Below are 21,492 nucleotides of genomic sequence, written 5' to 3' on the forward strand. Positions count from 1 at the left end.
CTTATAAACAAAAGAATGAGGTGGTAAAAGATTAGCTAGTTAGGGCTACCTGAATGGTTACCTCTTTTGATGCATTTTTAAATTAATGTGATCTGTTGAAGGAAATGTTTTTGAGAAGGGGTTATCCTAACTCACTTGTGAATTAAGTCTTTATTGAGGTTTTGAATAAGAGGGAGAAAGGTTATTTCAAGGCTTTCCTTAATCAGGATGTGGATGAAACTTGTTTGATCAATATACCCAATGTTAACAAGGAGAACAATAGGACCATAGGAGTAACTTATGGAGATTCAACTTGTGTTACGACCTATTATGGGCACAATGAAATAGCCATTGAAGTGAATGCTGATGACACAGATGACTCGAACTTGGTCATTGTGGACCAGAATGGAACTGAAAGGGCCGTAGGAGTAACACAGTCAAGATCAGCTCTAGTTACGACCTATAATAGGTCCAGTGAATTAATTATGGATATTTTATATAAGAATTTTGTAATTATTGCATCCTGTAATGACATTCGACAATGGGTGGATGAGAGACCGAATGTTATATATAGAAGGGGTAGGATGCTTAAAAATGTCCTTGAATCTTGTAAGAGGGGACCTATGACTAGTTACTTGAGGAAATGTGTGGCTTGTTCATCTTGCACACATATTCTTGAGGGCTCATCTTGCATTATTAAAGTGGTTACTATAGAACTGAAAAAGAAGGCCACATGTCAAACTGAAAGTGTGGTATACTGTGCCTTATGTACGGTTTGTCCTACTTTCTATATCGGGAAAAAGGAAAGGAGATTAAGATTTAGGATATATTAGCATTTAAGGGACATTAGGTTAGGCAAAGAGATGAATGCTCTCGCTAAACACTGTAAGGAGTATGAGGAGCATGCTTTTAAATCTATGATAATTGATGCATTAGTCACAGACCCAAGGAGTGGCCCCTAGACCTTATAACTGGAGAAACAAGAGGCAATGTGGCAGATTAAAACTAATGCGGTAAACTGGCCGGGTATCAATGATGCTCTATCCTTAGCCTGTTTCCTGAAGTTAAAAGCATTAAATAGATAAATTAATTGATATACATTTTTTACATGTATTTACATAACTTTACGTTTTATATGCACATATGTATATGTTTATTAATAGCATTTTTACCTATACTATTTTGACAAGGGCATAATTTTTGAGGATTGGTGTGTTATTTGCTATGCATTTTAGTATGTTTTATATCATGACATAGGTTCTGTGGTTGAATTGTACTGTGACTGTTGAATATTTATGAACTTTATGAATATTCATTATATAGTTTTATTCTATTGGTTCAATGTTAATTGGGGTGGAACTGTTTGTTTAAATTGAGCTCATTAACAATTTTCTAATTTCCTTGAAAAATTCTCTGATTCATCAGAGACGAAAGTGCTTGGAATACTGTTTATAACTTTTGGATTTTATGTGGCTACACCTTTCGTGTGTTATATTGAATAAATTCCTGAATAAACTGTGAGTCAGCTTTTGTACCTGAACCCACTGCTGCTGTTTTTGTCATTTGGAGTTTGTGTTGCCTACTACATTTTTTACTTATTTGCAGGTGATGTTTACTGACTACATATACTGCATGGCACCTATGTTACTGCACAATCTGTTTTGGTGTGTACATTCTCCATTTGTCTGGCCAGTGGTTCCCTACCCCTTATGTGTATCTCTTTGTCCTTCTGTAGTCCAGTCACAGGCTTAGGCCACAGTGGCTGCTATGTATTTGCAATTCTGATATGGGTGGGGTACATGCCGTAACATCACACACAGGGTTGTGGACTTCACACCTCTGAGTGTAACTATTTAGCAGGTTGTCCATCATTGCACCACTCCATTTGCTGTTTTCCTTAAATGGTTTGTGTTGATATATGCTATTATGAGGCTACATGTGGGCCTAGCTGTCATACCATCACAGACTGACATCTGCACAGGCCCAAATATGACAATCAGACTATGGCCCACACATGGGGACAGGGCTTTAATAATCTTCTGCCAAACACAGACAGTTGGGAGACCAGTTTGGTAATTGCTTGTCTGCTCTTATGGGTTTGACATCTGCTTCCCCACTGTTTGCCATTGCTGTTTTGACATGACATTTTCTTGTTTTGCAAATAGTTGGCAGGCAAATGCAATGTTAGGACAGGAAGAACAGATATACAAGGCATACTTGTGCTCCTTCTGTGACAACCTGTGTCATTCCAGGGGTATGGCTGTTGGCCAGTTGGCCAGTGACATGTTGTCAGTGCTGACACAGAAAGGTGGCAGCCTTTTATACACTGGAAGTAAACTGACATTCAGGTACCTGCTGTTCTACTAGGCACCACACCTCTCAACTTCTGAGACCCAGACATCTGGACACAGCCATAAGTGATTGGGGGACAGATGCCTAAATATAGGGACCTTTTTTAAGTATTGGCCTTACAAACATAGAAAGTTGATTCACTAACAGGTTTTGCATTAGCATGCATGTTTCTATAGGGCATGAAGTCTGACACTACAATCTGTCATTATTTTCTGACCTTAGTCTTATATGATTTGCCTGTGAATTGCCAGACAACCACTATTTCATGTTATACAGACCATAATTATGATGCAAACCACAATATAATGCAAACCTCTGGACATTCTTCAATAGGTTTGTACAGTAGAGAGGTATGGTAGGCACTGTGTAGGTTACACCAAGTTGTGTACTGTCCATATGTGTGGCCCCCTGTCCATGACTTGTACAGGTTTCCTGCATTAACAGCTATTGACATCTGGACAGTGTGTACAACTCCTACCATAGGTGTAGCTGACATGTAGAATAATTGGCACTGCAGTTCTTATAACATGGGCCTGTCAAATACAGCACTGTACCTAAGCCACTATGACATAACAGCTGGGAGTAAGTGCTGGCCACGTCCTGACAGTATTAACCACACATATACATAGGTCATTGATCCCTGCATATTGTGGACATGCAACAAGTTATCATGTCGATTGGGACAGCCCTGGCAATGTGTGCTATGCTGCTATTTCCCTGCAAACATACATGTTACTGCATTTCTATGGGGATATGGGTGGGGGGCACACCTGTCAACTGTACACATTTGTACAGACTGTGCTATTTGCTTTACATTTTGGTACCATTTAGCATAGTATTGCGCCCTGTCTTGGAGACTAGAGGCATATCACTAAGGACCACAGGTCAGATTGTAATGGCAAATATTTGAGTTTCAGACTTCCTACCCTTCAGAGCATTACTGCAACTGCAAGACCTGCTGTGCTATCACTGTGTAAGTCTGTAGGGGGTGGTATTTTATCATTGTTGCCATTTGTGGGCCTTTGCCAGACATTTCTTTGTGGTTTTCTACAGCTGACTTGCTGGGTGAGGCTGAGGGGTGAGTATGGGACCCCACACTGACAGCCATGCCTGTGACCTATTACCCCCCAGTTAGTTGGCCCCCCACATATACTGCAGTGGGATTCATCACTTTGGGTACTACTACATAGTGTGGGGAAGCCAGTATTGGGCAAACATTTCCTGGTGTCCCACATAGCTGTCAGTTGTCTGCTGCTATCCCAGTAGACCACCCCATTCCCTTGCATGCATGCAGCAATACCATAGATATGCTACCAGAACATACTAATTCATTCATTTATTGTTAAGACGAGTGACTTACCTTGTGCCTGCAGCAGTTGTGAGGACAGTCCTTGAGGGCTGCCTATGTTGGATGCACGCAGTACACTGCCTATACATGGTAAGTTACAGGTAGTGTGATGTATGTGTCATCCATTTTACTGTATGTGCTAGTCAGAGAGAGATGTCAGTTCCTGGGTCCCTACAGTGTCGGTGTGTGTGCTATACATTGCCTCTTTACCAAGCCCAGGGCATACTGGGCATGCCTCCATCTGCCTACAGGGGTTGGCTCAGGGAGTTCCTCCTCCAAGTCCCTCTGTGCCTGTGGGGAACTTAACAATGGTGGGGGCTGTGTGGCCCTTCCCCATGCTGTTCCTGCTGCAGCTGTTTCCACAGGATCATATTGTGTAGCATGGCACATACTATGAACATGTGTGCACATGTGGCTGGAGAGTACTACAAGGCTCCACCAGATATGTCAAGGCAGCGGAACTGTGACTTGAGCATCCCAAACACACGCTCTATAATGATCCTGGTTTTTGCGTGTGCCTCATTATAGCATTCTTGAGTGGGTGTGTGTGCATTTCTGATGGGTGTCATCATCCACGGATCCAGTGCATAGCCAGCATCCCCCACCAGATGGCCATATGGGATGCCCCCCCCCCGGCAAATCCCTGATACAGCTGTGAGGAATGCCAGATGTGGGAGTCATGATAGATTCCAGGGCTGCTAGCACACACATTCATGATAATGCCCTGTGCATTGCACACAACCTGGTAGGTGATGGAGTGGAAGCCCGTGTGGTTTAGGTAGACCCTACCCTGGACACCAGGTGGTGCTTTGATGTGGATGTGCATACAGTCTATGGCATCCAGTACCTCTGGGTAGTCTACTACATGGTGGAAGAGGCGCATATTGCTGGTTATCTGCTCATGAGTGCTGGGGAAGTAGATGTGCTCACTGGCATGTGATAGCATGGCATCCAGGAACTGGTGGAGTATCCTGGATGCAGATGCCTGTGAGACCCCCATGATGTCCCCAATAGGTGTTTGGAAAGTACCCGTAGCTAGTATTCTTAAGGCTGCACATACCTTGATATCCACTGGATGGGTTCCCTTCTGTTGGCTCTATATCTGAGGTGAGGCCAGCACAGCTTGATGAGTTGCTGAAGTATGTCCCTGTCCACCCTGTAGTGCTCTACTGCCTCCAGATCATGTAGCCTCTGGTAGGTTACCCTGGGTCTGAGCACTCTTCTCCTCCTCCTCAGTCTGGGAAGGTTGTCAGCATTATCCTCCTCACCTCCCTCAGCCTCTAGCACATACTGATGTATCAAAGCGAGGACAGCCCCTAACATTTTGTTGGTTAAATTCCCCTGAGTATGTACCCCAATGGTGTAGAGTTTGTGGGAAAAACCAGACTGAAAGGTGTTTGCGCAGTTGATACTGTTGTGCTGCAGATGCTGCCTGTATGATTGGTTGACTTTGATAAATTCCACCTGCCAGCTATGTTATTTGTACTTGATTACTTTTATTCTGCTATTTCACTTTTTTTTATTTCCCTTCCCATTTCCACCCCTTTTAAGCCCTAAGGCGTGCTGTGTAAACTCGCTGCCCAAATGTAAACAGTTGTACTATTTCCGATTTTCTTTTTTTCTTTTTTGTTTTGTTTAAGTCCCAGTGCACACCATGCAAACCCATTTAGCTAAAGCAAACAATTTTAAGCAGAACTGGCCCTCCCCTGGACACAAACATGCTCTTCATTTCATGGAATAAGTAAATACAGCCTCAGACACACACCCTTGCTTAGCTGTACTTAGCTAAGCTCAAATGGGAGCTGTGGAGCTCCAATGTGCTTACAGCAAGCATGACACACCCCCTTTTCATGTCAGCTGCTTCTCCTGCTTACACAACTGCCTTATAGCTCCTACATGGTTAGGTGCAGCTGGAGAATGGTCTCCCATTTAGTGATTCAGTAAAATTTGTTCATTTGCATACCCCACTGCCTTAGTCCCTTGTTACACCACTACACCAGAGCCTTCCTCCTTACCAACCAGTGTTACCTGCTATTGTTTTGATTCTGCATGCCAGACATGATAATGGCAAAATGCAGATTTCACTTAAAATTGTCTTTTCACATTTTTTTTATTTTTGGCACAATCCCATTTACATGCTGCTGTGCTATGCTTAAATGGCCAAAATTGGCAAAAAAACCCACTTTGATTTTCATATTTCCATGCCAATGGCCCTGTTTACGGCCATTGGCATGCCTTATGATTATAATACATGCTTTACTTTAAGCTGTCATGCCCCCATTTTAATTTCTGCAAAAATGTACTTGGTTAGTAACAGAATACAATTCTGCAACTGACACTGCTCTTGCACAGATGCCTGCCTGCTTACTGAATCAGTAATTCACCTCATTTGCATGGTTTTCACCAGCACATGAGGTAATTAGCATAATTCAGTGGTGTCCATGCAAGAATACTACTAGCAGGCTCATGCATGCCCCCCAGCCTTGTTTACTGAATGGCTCAGCAGCCATATTCCGTGCAGGAGCTGCTGCACTATTCCTGCAGGGAAAAAGCTGTTATTGAATTCCAGGGTTATACACACCTTAGGAAAGAGCTGATTCTATTAATTAACAAGTTTATTCATTCAGCCAAAAAATGAAGACTATGATCTGAGAAGAATGAATCACAGTGTTTTTATCTAACCAGGGAGTAAGAAACCTGATGTCTTGTATTATGTATCAGCATCATAAAGTAGTTATTAAAATATAATTTTCCCCCTATGATGCATGTTTCAATGGAGTTAATGGCTAGACCTCACTCCATAGATAGAATTCTTACAAATCACAACTAGAAGTTTTAACAGAGTATCTATTTTTATCATGAAGATATTATACCAGCCTTTATTCATTCATAGGTTCATAGGGCCTACGTAAGCCTAGCCAGCAAGGTACCATAGCTTATGCCACCCAAAAAAGTTATTTTCCTATGCCACTGTCCAGCAGAGACACAGAAGTGATCCCCGGGGTGTATTTCCTATTTCCCATCCACTCATCAAGATTTTTCTTGAAGAGTGCTAATGAAGAACTTTGCTTGACATAGATGGGTAGCTTGTTCCAGAGTATAGGAAGTCTCTGGGACAGGAATCTATCTCTCCAGCTTGTCCTGTTTATTGTGGTGACAAGGTTTAGATCCATAGAGCATGTAGCTTGGAGGGATTGGGATTTCTTTAGATGTAGCATGTCCAACAGCTCTGGGTTTGACATAACTTTATATGTTAGGCAGTGATCACGTTGGAGTAGGTGATATGCTATGGAGTAAAGCTGGAGTTTTTTGAGGCAGTCAGTGTAGGGCATTTGTTTCAGGCCAGTAATCCTCTTTGTGAGGTATTTCTGCAGCCTTTCCAGCTGCTGCAGATGTCTTGTGAGGTACATTCCAAAAGGGGCGTTGTACTCTATAATGGGTCTAATGAGTGATGAGTAGAGGGAAACAATGACCTGTTTTTTCCTGGATGAGAACCCTTTTATGATGAGGTGTGTCATGTAGAAGGACTTCCTGACTACTGTGGCGATGTGACTATCAAAGGAGAGACTACTGTCCACCTGGGTCCCAAGGTCTCTTATCACGCATTCGGTGTTAAGTAGATTGCTGCCTATGTGGTAGTTCATGTGTACAGAGTTTTTACCAAAGGGGATGACACTGCACTTTTTGGCATTGAGCTTGAGGCCATGGCTCTGACACCAGGCATCTGTTTCAGTGAGGCCCTTCTGTAGGATGTCCACATCAGTTGGGGACTTGACTATCGCTCCTAGTTTGCGGTCTTCTGTGAACTTCATCAGCCAGAGGCCTTCTGTGTTAGCCTGTACTTCAGAGAAGTAGATACCAAACAGGAGAGGTCCCAGGATGGAACCCTGTGGCACTCCACTTGTCACTGCCTTGAGGTCAGATTTGGAGTCTGCAACTTTTACAGTGTGGGTTCTCTCAGTGAGCCAGTTGGCAATCCATCTTGTGACGTAGGGCTTTATACCTAGTTTAGTGAGTTTGGCTATAATTCCAGAATGGGGGATGGTGTTGAAAGCCTTGGCGAGGTCATAATTCTAAACTAGCAGTTTTAACAAGACAACAGCCTCTACTTTCAAATCTTACCATGGGTATACTATTTCAACATTTATTTATTCATAATTCAAAATTAACAGTTTTAATAGGGTGACTACTTTTATTTTCATATCATACTATGAGGATATTATGCGGTCAATGTAGGGCATTTGTTTGAGGCCAGTAATCCTCTTTGTGAGGTATTTCTGCAGCCTTTCCAGCTGCTGCAGATGCTACCTCAACTATTTATCCTTTTCTTATCCTCTGGCCCAAGCTTCATTGTTAAATATTCTCCACTTCTTCTCTGTGACTACTCTAGTATACTCCACTTCATCCTGCTATTATTATATTTTACTGACTAAACCCTCCCATACTTATCCCACTTCTACCCTATTTCTCTTTACTTACCTCTTTTACTACTCTACCTTACAGCATATGCCCTTTTACTGATTGTTTTTCTCAACATTCTGTCCTCTCTTGTCTCTACCCGCTCCGTTCGCCCTGCGGGCTCACTCCGCTCCCCTCGCTACCCCCAATTCCCTCCCACCCCCAGTGGTCCTACTCTTATACTTTCTAACCACACCTCTTCCTCTTCCCACTACCCAGTTCACATTTCCTATTAGCTAATTTCTCTTTAATTTCCCATCTCTAACCACTCTCCTCTTTACTCACCACACCCTCCTATCACTACACACTCCCAGCCTTTTCACTTCCCTCCCTACCTAGTCACAACATATAACTAATCTTTCCAAATGGCCTATTCAACTATCCCTTTTCAAATTCGACTCTGCTTCATTCTTTTACTACTACCATTACTAACCTTTACATATTTTCTCTCTTCATATGAGCACCTATTATATCCACAACCTGACTACCCCAAACAACAAACCAACCCCTAATCCATACCACACCTATACAACCATGCAAATATAACATACTCACCTAGCTACCTACCATCAAAGTATCATAGAACACTACACATTAAATATAATACACAATATTTCAAAAGACTGTTATTTCTCTACAGCAAACTCCCTATCCCAAGCCATCTACTACAACTTCTCACAGTAAAGGATGGTGATATTCATCCTAACCCAGGTCCAACTGCAACCCCTATCACTCTTCATTACCTTAATCAATCTATCAATTCTCCCCTTGCAAGACCTTCTAACTCACTCCTACTGGCTCATCTCAACATACGTAGCATTAACAACAAATTAACTCAACTCCATGCTCTCCTAGAAGTGTATGCCTTTGGCATTATTTGCCTAACTGAAACATGGCTAAAACCTGCCATCAAAGATAATGAAATTATCCCACCTGGATATAATATCCTAAGGCTTGACAGAGCAGCTAAGAAAGGTAGTGGTAAAGCTATTCTATTTAAATCAGGCTTTCAACTAACCACTTACAACTGTAACATACCTCTGGACTCCAAAACAGAAATTCTCATGACTAAACTTGAACTTAACAATGCTAAATCAATCTATATTATCTATATGTATCTGCCCCCTGGAAATAACATAGCCACCTTGGAAAATATCCTCTGCTGGCTATCCCAACACCTACCTCAAGAAACCATTATCCTAGGCGATATGAATTTAGACTGGAATACCTATTGTAGTAGCCTCCCTACCACTCACATAAACCTATATGGTTTCTCCTAGACCATTACCTCCCCCACCAGAATAAATAAATCTAACAAGAAAGCTAACACACTAGATTGGATTCTCACTAACAATCATACTCACTACTATGACTCTGGAACCCTCCCTGATGACATCATTGACCACTCACTCACTCACCTATATCATTAGACATAAAGCCAACACCCCTACCCCAACCTCTACCAGACATATTAGATCCAAAAAGAAATTTAACCCTGATCTATTCAAAATTGAACTTAGAGCTTGCAACTGGGCTCCCTTAAAACATCTTCCTTTAGATGAAGCCGTTAACTTCTTTAACTCTATCTTCCTTGCCATTCTTAATCACCATGCTCCAACCAGATCTATAAGAATTAAGGCCAAGCCTGCCCCATGGCTTTCCAGAGAAACCAAACACAAAATTCACATCAGAAATAAATACTGGGCCAAATGGAGAATGACAAAAAACACCACTGACCAACTAACATTTAGAAAGCTAAGAAATGACACTAAAAAGGCCATACTCTCTGATAAACAAAACTACTACTTACAATATCAACAACCTAATCACAACAACCCACAGAAATCCTTGGCCAGCATCAAGCAATTACTCCACCCAGGTAAATCTACTACACCAAACCCTCAAAATACAGACCTGAATAATCCAATCCATACAGCTAATACCTTCAATACCTTTTTTACAGATACTATCCAATTACTAGCCAGTCAACTATCACCTAATACCTTCACAATACCCTCATACTCCTCAACCCCACCGCCCCCTTTTCATTTCAAACTTGTTACAACCTCATTTATTCAAACCCTTTTGAATAAACTGAAACCATGCTCTCCTTCTGCAGACCTACTGCCTTCTGAATATCTACAGATATCATCCAAGGCCATAGCCTATCCTATTTCCATATTGATTAATAGATCAATTACTGAAGGTTACATCCCCACCTTATGGAAAGTCTCCCACATAATCCCCCTACATAAAGGAGGACATTCCACAGAAATATCAAACTATCGCCCCATTGCCCTACTTTCTCCCCTAGCTAAAATTATGGAGACGTGTATCCATAAGCAACTACTCCACCATCTAATTGAAAATAACTTACTTTCCAACTGTCAACATGGTTTCAGACCCTCACACAGCACTACCACTGCCCTCTTGTCTTTCACTGACTATATTAACAGGCACCGAAACCTGAATAACCTTTCTTCTGCTCTATTCATCGACCTGTCCAAAGCATTCGACATGGTAAACCACCAAATTCTCTTAAACATCCTGAAATCTCTGTAATTAGACCCACTTTCCATAAAATGGTTCCAATCCTACCTTGACAACCGACAGCAAGCAGTACTTTGGCAAAACACTTTATCCACCCATCTACCTGTTACCTTAGGAGTCCCTCAGGGGTCCATACTTGGACCTCTTCTTTTCTCTATATTTATTAATGACCTTCATCTAGCTATCCCACAAGCCACCTGCATACAATATGCTGATGACTCAACACTATTATGTTCAGCTCCATCATCCCATGACCTTCATGCTCTCACCCAAAAAGTATTCAACATTGTTGAACAATGGTTCTCTCAGCATTGCCTCCTCTTGAACCCTAAAAAAAACAAACTCCTCCTCTTCACGCCTACTCATAAGTCCTCCCCTCTCCAATTCTCAGTATCATCTACCAATGATACTATTATATCTCCTGACTCTTCCACCAAACTACTCGGTGTCACCATTGACAATAATCTGAGCTTTGACATCCACATCAATAATACCATAAAGACTGTTAATAAAAAAATCGGTACCCTCTATAGGATAAAACCCTTCCTTTCCTCCACTGCTAAAACTACTATTGCCCACACACATTTGATCTCTACACTCCTTTATGCCTCTCCCATTTTTACTAATCTCTCCAAGAATAACCTCAACAAATTGGAAATGGCTTATAATAACATAGCACGATTTGCTACAGGCAACCCATTCAGAACCCATCATTGCATTAACCTAAAACAGCTAGGATGGTTTGAACTACAACACCTGATTAAATTTCACCAACTCACCCTTGCCCACAACATTCTTTATAAACCTTCTAATACTCCAAGTTTATCTACCCTAATCACCCCTATACAAATCTGAAGTCCTTACGCTCATCTCAAAAACTACTAGTCCACACCACTAAACCTAACAACAGAGCTGGGGATTCCCTTTTCTCTAATTCTGTAGGTAAATCCTGGAATATGCTCCCTTGTGACCTCTCCTCACTCACCTCATTATCTCTCTTTAAAAATAAACTTAAACTTCTCCTCAAAACTCACTGGCTATGCCCCTGTTCAAAACCAGACTAGTCATCTACCTCTACTAATTTGTCTAACCTATCCAGTGCTTACTAGCCTCTGCTACTTTTTTCCATCTTATCATACTTTTCTTATCTACCCCTTTTCTTTTTTTATATCCTCTTTTTACCTTCTCTTCTTAAGTAACTCCTTTGTTACATTACTACTCACCTAACTTCCTTTGTTTACCTATGACCTAACCTGACATGTCTCCATACCTGAAATTTCACTGCTTTATGATTTTTGTCCTCAATAATATATCCTGTTACAAACTCTGTACCGTTAATTACTTAATACCATTGTTGATGATTTTTATTTCCTTTTTAAAGTTGCTATTTTTATTAGTATATTGATATTTTTTTCTGTGTTGTTTGAACTTGTACTATTGTATTTAGACCATGTCTTGGAGCTTATCTCCCCAGGCCTCTACTGAAAAAGGACATGTATCCAGCTAGACTAGCCCGGTCAACAAATGTAAAATAAAAAATAAAATAAATGACATTTATACCAATATGAATAAATTAAGTTTGAAATCCTGGTAAGAACTTGATTCTACTGCAGTAACAAGGGAGATTGTTGACTGGACCAATAAACCAATGTTTTTAGCAACCCTTGCCCATTCTTGGCAGAATCTAACCACAGCTCACCCCACCGAGGTCTACAGTAACCCTAGTGCCAAGCTTAATGCTAATCCTGCTGACAGAATGCACTCTGTAATGAATGTAAGGAGACCAATTCGTCTACAGATGTTTGGCCAACCAATTAGAAAAGTCACTAGATCTGTATCACATGGGAATGCATTCAGCCTAGAGTGGTATAAGAGTAGAGGCAGGGACATGCATACTAATAAATACTGATATACTGTTCAAAGTAGGCCAGAAGATTTGCTGTGGAAGCTGACTTGCTGGAGATCTGTGTTCTTCATTGTAGGAAATAATTTAATTATACTGGGGGCCTGTGGAGCCATTATTCCTCTAGAAGACACAGGTTTAAGTGCTCTGTGGTGCACTTCACAGCATTTTTTCCAACTTATTGATCTATGCATATGATGCAGCCCTCATTGCTGGACTTCTGATGAATAGTACAACTTTATGGTCACATTTTGAATTAATCTCATCCAAAATGTAATTAACTGCTGCTGACCTGAGCTAATATTTCACAGTTATAAACTGACTCATTGCAAATCTTCAGGCCTTCCTTGGAGGTTATGTGACTTTAGGATTATTCTAGATGTGTGAACTGGTATGTACAGCAATGACCTCAACCAGGTGCAACATAGCAGAAATTGTTGTGTCTGGCTGCCCCAAACAAAATTCCCACATAAGGAAATTTCTTCTTCTCTCAGATGTTGCCTTTCTGACAAAAAATTAGATATAAAATAGCAATCTAATTCAAGAAACTTGTGGCATAACTGAAGAAATTCTTATGATGGATGAAAAAAAAAACAAGTTGTTAGTCATCTAGGGTCAGCAAATTACATATTAAGTAGAAAAATGGGCAGCCTAAGTGGGACAGGCAATTATCTTATGTTGCTCATCTTTTGTTTCCTATGACTGCTAGCTCTCAATGTAGCATCTATCATTGTAGTAAATCCACAGAACAGTGAAACATCACTGCTGCAAAATATATATGTGTCAGTGTAAAAACAATGTAAAATGTCATTATGTGACAAATATGTACCTGAAACAATGCTACTAGGGTGCAGAAAAACAAGTCTCTCAAGTAAGTAGGGTTACGTACTAGTATGCTTCTTGTGCAGACTTGGATAGACTGCTGAAGGGGTCACTGGGAGAAACATTTCATTTTGGTGTTTGTGCAAACCTGGACAGACTGCTGAAATGGTCGTTGGGGGGGAAATTTCATTTTGGTGCTTGTACAAACTTGGGAAGACTCCTGAAGCGGTCATTGGGGGAAATGTTTCATTTTGGTGCTTGTCTATACAAGGACAGACTGCTGAAGGGGTTGTTGAGGTAATCATTTCATTTTGGTGCGCATGCAAGCTTGGACAGGGGACATTAGGACAAATGTTTCATTCTGGTGCTTGTGCTAACTTGGACAGACTGCTGAAAGGATCTTTGGGGAGAAATGATGATTGTGCATACATGGACAGACTACTGAATGGATATTTTTAAGGGAAATTATTCATTTGGGTGTCATTTGAGTGCTTATGCATACATGGGCAAACCAGTGAAGGGATCTTTGAGGGGAAATGATTAATTTTGGTGTTATTTGAGTACTTGTGCATAGTTGGACAAACTACAGAAGAGATTGCCATGACATTTAGAAAAAGAAAGCAAACAATGTAGCTACACATCTTGAACGTCAACAATGCAGCAAAGCCAAATATAATTTAAAGTATATTCTTGATTTTAAAACAATGATCTAATAAATCCTTTCATGGAAGACTACACTGCTAAATGATCAGGCTCACTGAAATGTAAGTGTTTTTGCAGGGGGGAAAGGCTCCCCTGTATCCCCAATGTGAAGGTGAGCCACTCACATCCCCCACATTTATATTATTAGTCTCTTCTTGGTCATATGTCTCTCTCTCTCATGAAAGCAGTGTCAGAGGGGCATACCTCTCAACATCTTAGCACAAGAAATCTGGACAAAGCCTAAAATAATGGGTCAAAGGCGCAGAAATAGGACCAGGTTTTAAATACTGCTGTTCTAAAGTTTAGACTTAAACATTCCTAGAATAATAGGATTTGTATTGCAGTTTCTGAAGGAAATGAAGTCTGAAACATACAAATGTAGGCCATCATTTAATAAGTTTAGTCCTCACTGATTTTCCAGAAAACCACAAATTATATGAGGTTAAAATCTGGACATTCTGAAAAAATCTAGACACTTGAGAGGTATGATCAGGGAACAGGGCTAAGTATTCAGCCCATGTTTCTTAATACTCTGAAAGTCTGTTTGTTGCCTAGGTGAACTAAGGAGAAAAATCAGTCAAAAATGACTTTGTCCAGTTAAAAATGGGGGAATCACTTTATTCTGTATTCTTAATATGCTTCATGAGATCTCCATTACAGTACCTTGAAATAATCACTATTACTGTAAATTTGCAGAATAACAAATTGTGCTGCCCAAGATACTATACTGTATGTCTGTGCCAGAGATTAGTGTAGGGCTTTGGAAACATTTCTTCTTCCTTTGGTGTTTAAGCAGTTGAAGAGTATCACAAATTAGCATAGGTATATGTAATACAGTATACAAATAGTTACCAGATTTGATATTCAAGATTATTACTATTTTTTTATAAAATGCGTCTTAAACTGAAGCTAATTTTAGTTCAGACACTTTCTTTATCGATGACTAGTATGGGAATTGGATCTATACCTATCATGATGTGTTTTATGCAGTAACAAATGAGTCACATGTGTGCAAGCTCATAGGTTACTACTAGGCTATCTTCCCTTGTGGGCCATTTTAAACCTATCCAAATTTTGCATCCCGAAGGTAAGAATCAAACCCTATACCTTGTGCTTGTGAGATAAACCCAGTATGATTTATACTGTCAGAAGCAATTTAATCCGAGGGACTTTTTTTCCAATAATTTTAATTTTTTCTATTGCTTACTTGCTTACACTTTGCATTTATCTTTATTTATTTGGTATGTTTAGGGGTAATTTTATAACTAAAATAAGGCACTAGGAGGTACAGCCTATGTTGTCTAGTAGAGCACACCACTATAGACTGTATTTTACATAGCATATATCAAGGACAGAAGCAGGTTAAAAAATAAAAAAGATAGCTGGGAACACATGACCCAGGATAAAAATAGTGCCCAATCCTGGTAGGCACACTGGTGCCAAGACTGGAAAAAATGACAGTGCCGAATCCTCAAGACATGGAAACATTCCTATAATGGGACTAGACCAGGCCCAAAGGGAATATGGCCTCCTGTTGTAGAAGGAAGCAGTAGTCCACAAAAATCACAAAACCTGATAGGCCAAAAAGAAAGCAACAATGATGATAGAGTGGGTTATTGAGGATAAGAAATAAATTATTGCATTGCAGATGATCCAGTGTTCAGTGAACTAGCACTAACTATTGAACATAACATAACAAAGAGCTGTCAATATGAGCAAGGCACAAATGGTATGGGAAAGCACACTAAACTTTTTTGTGCAGTATACATATCTGTATCTATTTATATATATCTATATATAGATATATTATATCTATATTTATCTAACTAACTATCTCTCTCTCATTTTATATATATATATATATATATATATATATATATATATATATATATATATATATATATATATATATTATATTGAAGGATCAGAATGCATATTTTAGCTGCCTTGCCCTTGGGTCATTATTCTTCTGTCTGTGCCACAGCTGCAGTTATTTCTGTTCTGCAGTTCATATTTACCAAGCGTTTATTAGCATAAGTTGTTATGTTGCGGTTGGCATTTAGACTGTACCTGCAAAGAGATGTCGATTGTGCTGAAGTCTGCTTTATTTTTAATATTTGTGAGGTTTTTTTAAATTGCTGAAGCTATGTTGTGTACGGTTATGCATCACATAACAGTTAAAAGATTAACTCTAAAAATGCGTTAAAATTTACTGATTGGACATTCTCTTGAGCCCCCTGGTCTCTTTTATGTTTTTGTGAAAGCTGTTGTCAAGGCATTTTTACCACCCCTATTCAAAAAAAAAATATATTTTTTTTTTTTACTCGGGGCAGGGAGAGCCAAATGAGGGTTCGCCCTGGGGTCCAAATGGCCTAGCTACTCCTCTGTGTATATACACACACACACACACACACACACACACACACACACACACACACACACACACACACACACACACGCACAAACACACACATTCCTAGCCACACGATAATTGTGTACTCACATCAGCCAACCTGGCTACCACTCCTTTCACTCCAGCTCTCAAAATACTTTTGAAGAAATGTGCCAGAATTTTTTTTTTCTTTTTTGTAGTTCTATGCTGTCATTTTCTGCACATCATCTCTATCTCTCTCCTAGCTAATTGGATAATTTGTTCCCCATTGCCATGGTAAGGATAGTCCAAGAGGGGACCTTATTCGAGCAGCAATTGGGGTGGTGAGATTTTATTTTGTATTTTGTGCCTTGCTTTCATGAACATGCTAGGACAAACTAGCTACAGGCAGCCATGTAATGGGTTGACCATGCTGAGCAGTCCAACCTCTGTCATGAGGACTTTCTCAGCAAACAACTCCACCCCCTGGTGTAAGGCATTATGATGTACTGAGTGTAACTCTGTAACAAAAGCTCACTGATGTTTGTGTAATTCCTATGCTGTAACTTTCCATGTTGTAAAGATTTGTGCTTAGGCACCTGGGTCATGACAAGTGCACTTACCCAGTGAACAGGGGCTTAGATAGATAGATAGATAGATAGATAGATAGATAGATAGATAGATAGATAGATAGATAGATACAAGGCTGTCTTCCCCAATCTGCATCAAGTACAATCATGCCCATGATTGTGCAGCCTTAGTATTTGTACCCCCTTCTTCCCTGAAGGAGAAAAATCACAGTCACAGTCACAGTCATCGGCACTGCAATCCAAATTGTAGCTTGCTACAGATCCCCCACCGTGCTCCAGGATTCCCATTTCTCTTTTCTTGATGTACTGGAAAATATTAGGGTTCAACCAAACAACCTAATAACGGGTGACTTCCCTACCCCACCATTAACTGGGAAAACTACTCATGTACCAACTCCTTAGCTCAACGCTTTCTGGAATTCATAAACTCCAATGCCCTGGATCAACTTATCCACACAACCACCAGGGGCAACAATATCCTAGATCTAGTCATTACCTACATGATTGTTGGGTGTTCCACACCTGAAGTCAACTCCTCGTTGGTCCGATCCGACCATAAGCTAATCACCCTTGATATCCACATCCCGCCCCCACCCCATTAAGGAAACCACGGTAAAAAATTTCTCCAAAGCCAACTTCATGTTTCTTAAGACACAAGTGGTGAACTTCATGACACCCATGCAGATGGACAATACAGTTACAACTGCTGAATCCTACACAAATGCACTCTATAAGCACTTACATGAGTGCGTGGATTGTGCTATCCCAAACAGAACCAAGACGCTATCCTCCAAAAAAAGGAAGCCAATCTGATGGTCCCCTGCCATAAACAAACTGTACAACAGAAGGAAGAAACTGTTGCAAAAGAGAGTAAAATCCCATGAGTGGAGGAGCTCCCTGGTCAGCCTCAGTAAGAAGCTGAGATCCCTTATAAGATCCTCCAAAGCTAGCTACGAAAACAAAATCACCACTAATTCTAAGTTCAACCACAAAGCATTCTATAGCTATGTCAAGAATCTCGATGGCAACACCCAGATCTGCTCTGAGTTACAGCACAAAGGCACCCCCTAAAGGCCTATATCTATACAGGAAGAATGCAGAGTCCCTGTAATCACAACTACGCAAGTAAAAGCTGCACTCTCTAAAGCCAAAAACACAGCATCCATGGGACCAGAAAACATCCCAGACTGTGTTTTACATGAACTTCAGAACAAACTGGCTCTCCACTTAAGTACCATGCTCAATAATAGCCTTGCATCAGGCTTTGTGCCCACTGAATGGTGCACAGCAACAGTTATCCCACTCCACAAAGAGGGAGCCACCACTGATCCTGGGAACTATCGACCTATTAGCCTGATGAGTCTGGTCCACAAGGCCATGGAACATATCATCATGGAACTCATAAACAAAGACATTGGTAACCTCCAAACTCTGGATCCCACCCAGTTCGGGTTTGTGAAAGGCAGATCATGCCTCCTGAACCTGATCAACTTCTTTGAGGCAGTCACCAAAGCTGTAGATGATGGTAAGGTGGTTCACACAGCCTATCTTGACCTCGCCAAGGCTTTCAACACCATTCCCCATTCTGGAATTATAGCTAAACTCACTAAACTAGGTATAAATACCTATGTCACAAGATGGGTTGCCAACTGACTCACTGACAGAACCCACACTGTAAAAGTTGCAGACTCCAAATCTGACGTCAAAGCAGTGACAAGTGGAGTACCACAGGGTTCCATCCTGGGAACTCTCCTGTTTGGTATCTACTTCTCTGACATACAGGCTAACACAGAAGGCCTCTGGCTAATGAAGTTCGCAGATGACTGCAAACTAGGAGCCATAGTCAAGTCCCCAAATGATGTGGACATCCCACAAAAGGGCCTCGCTGAGGCAGATGCCTGGTGTCAGAGCCATGGCCTCAAGCTCAGTGCCAAAAAGTGCAGTGTCATCCCCTCTGGTAAAAACTCTGTACCCATGAACTACCACATAGGCAGCAATCTACTTAACACCAAATGTGTGATAAGAGACCTTGGGACCCCGGTGGACAGTAGTCTCTCCTTTGATAGTCACATCGCCACAGTAGTCAGGAAGTCCTTCTGTGTGGCACACCTCATCATAAAAGGGTTCTCTTCCGGGAAAAAAGAGGTCATGGTTCCCCTCTACTCGACACTCATTAGTCCCATTATAAAGTACAATGTCCGTTTTGGAATGTACCTCACAATTCATCTGCAGCAGCTGGAAAGGCCACAGAAGTACCTCACAAAGAGGATTACTGGCCTCAAACAAATGCCCTACACTGACTGCCTCAAAAAACTCCAGCTTTACTCTGTAGCATATCGCCTACTCTGAGGTGATCTCTGCCTAACATATAAAGCTATGTCAAACCGAGAGCTGTTGGACATGCTACACCTAAAGAAATCCCAATCCCTCTGAGCTACACGCACTAGGGACCTAAACCTTGTCACCACAATAAACAGGACATGCTGGAGGGATATATTCCTGTCCCAGAGACTTCCCATACTCTGGAACAGGATACCCATATATGTCAAGCAAAGTTCTTCATTAGCACTCTTCAAGAAAAATCTTGATGAGTGGATGGGAAATAGGAAATACACCCCGGGGATCATTTCTGTGTTTCTGCTTGACAGTGGCACAGGAAAATAACTTTCTTGGGTGGCGTAAGCCAGGGAACCTTGTTGGCTAGGCTTACCTAGGCCCTTGGACTGATAGCCTAGTACCTACCTATGAACCTATGAAAAGGAAGCTGGAGCTCTACCCCTTCACTCTTCTCTTACCCCTGCCTGGGTCATTCATGTCAGGTCTGCTAATTAAATCCTTGTCATTTGGATCCAAGTCAAGGCTCCAGCCCTGAATTCCATGGAGCTGGGTCCAGATTTAGCCTTCATGGGTGTTAGCATTAATGCACAACTATACATGCTGCTAACTTCACTATCATCATCATTTTACACACTGACATTAACTGAAAACAGTCCATAACATGCTTATCTACCTCCTTCACTGCATGACTCCCCATTTGCCAACTGCTATTCCTAAAGATAGCTCTCAGTAGTGCTGAACTGATATACACCAACACCCTCTCAAAAGTGACAGCCTTCTCAGCCTGTCACTACTTTTATGCACAGTCTTTTCACTGAATTTCCAAGGAATGGAGCTTGAGTGTTTGGACTGATTGCCCCCAAAGCTGCTGTCTTCACCACCACTACTGGCTAAAGTCAGTGACCCATCGGAAAAAAACACCACAGGATGATGGGAAGTGTAGTGGGTTTTCAATGTCCTGAGTTAGTAGGCTTAAAACAGGACACATGGTCAGTGTACTACATATTTTAGATTATGACTTCACTGATGCTATGAAAATAATGAGTGTTTTACTGGTAACTGGAATAAGTGATAAATGAATAATGGGGGTGGTGATGGAATTTAAATGGTATAGTGGGAGACTCAATTCTAATACTGAATATTTGGAGCATCACTCAAGGAGGAGGGAAAGGAAAAACAATGTATACATTTTTTTCACTGTTGGCAACCCTGCAACCTGGCACCCAGGGCAACAGCCTCAGCCTGCCCCTTCTCTACTACTCCTGTAGTATAGATGACTTCTGTGAAGATGGACACAAAAGAACTAGGGGCAAATTCCAAAGGACAAATGTCAGCATAAGTGGGTACTCTGGTATTGTGCTCCTTTGTAGAGAGGCATTCAAGACTTGAGTTTTTTTAGCATAAAAGAATAATGGTTGTTTTCTGAGCACTGGGTCTAATAAGGGCTACATCTAATTTCCTCACCACCTATAGACATTACCCTGCCTAGTTTCTCCCCTGCTCCTAGATTGCCACATCAGTAACTATAGGAAGCTTGCTATTGCTTCTATCTATATCACCCCCAGGTAAAAACATCCCTATCCTTGAACATATACTCTCGTAGATAAACACCTCCTTCCCCTATGAAACCATCATTCTTGGAGATGTTAATATAAATTGGAACTCCCTTATTGGTGACTCACCCTAACAATTCATAAACCTGTATGCATTCTCACAACTGAACACTACCCCTACCCACTACAGTAAAAATGCTACTGGTTCCACAATTAACTGGATATTGACCAACTCTCCAAAACTCTGTTGTAACCCTTCTACCTTCCCTGACTCTATTAGTGACCATTTTCCCATCTCTATCTTAAGGCACTGTCCTCTTCTCTCTAAGCCCCATCTCTACAGAGATTGTAGGAAACTGACTAACTTTTCCCCTGAAACCTTTAACTATAGACTCTGCCATCAACTGGTCTTTCCTAAAAACTCTCCTGCCCAATGATGCTGTTACTAAATTCAACCACATTTTCATTGATGTCCTAAACTCTCTTGCCCCAACTTGCAAAATTAGAATCAAATCTAATTTCACACT

The sequence above is a fragment of the Protopterus annectens genome, chromosome 11.part0, assembly GCF_019279795.1.
Source record: "Protopterus annectens isolate FY-2018-M chromosome 11.part0, PAN1.0, whole genome shotgun sequence".
Taxonomy (NCBI): Eukaryota; Metazoa; Chordata; order Ceratodontiformes; family Protopteridae; genus Protopterus; species Protopterus annectens.